The sequence below is a fragment of the Salvelinus sp. IW2-2015 genome, unplaced genomic scaffold, assembly GCF_002910315.2.
Source record: "Salvelinus sp. IW2-2015 unplaced genomic scaffold, ASM291031v2 Un_scaffold4783, whole genome shotgun sequence".
Classification (NCBI taxonomy): Eukaryota; Metazoa; Chordata; class Actinopteri; order Salmoniformes; family Salmonidae; genus Salvelinus; species Salvelinus sp. IW2-2015.
The window spans coordinates 8,665-10,265 of NW_019946052.1; the positions used below are offsets into that span (position 1 = coordinate 8,665).

At 45.6% G+C, this 1,601-nt stretch overlaps 1 pseudogene; it reads left to right on the forward strand.

Annotated features, from left to right (window-relative positions):
• LOC112077641 (ubiquitin thioesterase zranb1-B-like) overlaps positions 1–1,400 on the forward strand; it is a 10,043-nt pseudogene extending 8,643 nt beyond the window's left edge.
• The last annotated feature ends 201 nt before the right edge of the window (positions 1,401–1,601 follow it).

A 1,601-nucleotide genomic window follows, 5' to 3' on the forward strand; every position in this document is an offset into this window, starting at 1 on the left:
TCAATAGCTCTTATCAAATAGCTCTATAATCAACAGCTCTTATCATAGCTCTTATCAATAGTTCTTAAATCAAAATAAGTTCTTATCAAATAGCTCTTATCAAATAGTTCTTTATCAAATAGCTCTTAGCTCTTATCAATAGCTCTTATCAATAGCTCTTATCAATAGCTCTTATCAATAGCTCTTATCAAATAGCTCTTATCAAATAGCTGTTATCAACTATCAGCTCTTATCAAATAGCTATCTTAGCTCTTATCAATAGCTCTTATCCATAGCTCTTAATCAATAGCTGCTTATCAAATAGCTCTTATCAAATAGCTCTTAATGCTCTAAGCATCTTCGCTTTCTCTCTCTCTCTCTCTGTCTCTCTGTCTCTCTCTTCTCTGTTCTCTCTGCTCTCTCTCTGTCTCTCTCTCTCTCTCTCTCTCTCTGTCTATCTCTCTCTGTCTCTCTCTCTCTCTGTCTCTCTCCCCTCTCTCTCTAAGATGGGTAACGAGGAGCAGCAGGAGAATTGTTGAGGGAGTGGTTGGACTGCTGTGTAACGGAGGGAGGCATGTTGGCCGCAATGCAGAAGTCGTCCCGTCGACGCAACCACCCTCTGGTCACACAATGGTGGAGAACTGGCTGGATGGGTACCGACAGATCTGTCCCTGCGCCTCTCTCTCCGACGGGGAGGAGGAGGATGAAGACGAGTGAAGGAGGGAAGGACACAGGTGACAGACACAGGAGAGGGTGACAGAGGAGGAATATGGCGTCACTGGACGGACTCGAGACCACTAGCATCCTTCTATAACAGTACCATACGCCTCCTCACCTCAGAGAGGATCGACGGTCTCGAGGCTGTATCCCAAAGCACATAGGGTTCTGGTCCAAAAAAAGTAGTGCGCACTATATAGGGATAGGGTGCCATTTGGGACGCAGAGGGCGGAGCGATCAATGGTCTTTCACTCTGCCGTCTCAGAAGCACTGAAGAGAGGAGACTTGCTCTGGTTCTGAAAGAACACTTGGAACACGTTCTAGAATCTCCTCAACAAACCATGACAACAACATATGGGTGCGTTCGTAAATTCACTCTGGAGAGCTTTGTCAGTTCGTAAATTCACTCTGGAGAGCTTTGTCATTTCGTAAATTCAGAGCGTTGTCAGATTGTCCGTTCGTTTCGCTCTCTGCGCGTTCAGAGCGCACACTGGACGCTCTGGCCGAGGAGTAGGGTTGATCTGAGCTGTCTGACCTCAACACGGGCAATCAATCACCCGAGCTAACTGGCTAAAGTTGGTTAGCTTGCTAGCTACTTCCAGACACTAAATGAGGGAACACCTCACTCTGACCATTATACTAGCAGAGCTGGTTAGGCTGTTTACATGTTATCCAGAGCATTGTGACTGTAACTGCACTGCTGGCAACTATTTAATAATGTTTTGTTTTTTCTTGCGGAGGTTACTGACACGGTCATATTCAACAGGTGTTCCGTGTTTTATAAATGAATCAGTATTTGCCCTGTCTCACACTGACGAACAGTGTTCTGAAATGGGAGTAGATCGCCAGAGGGACTTTACGAACGCACCCAAGGACAAAACTACCACAAGTAGCAACCCGTATTA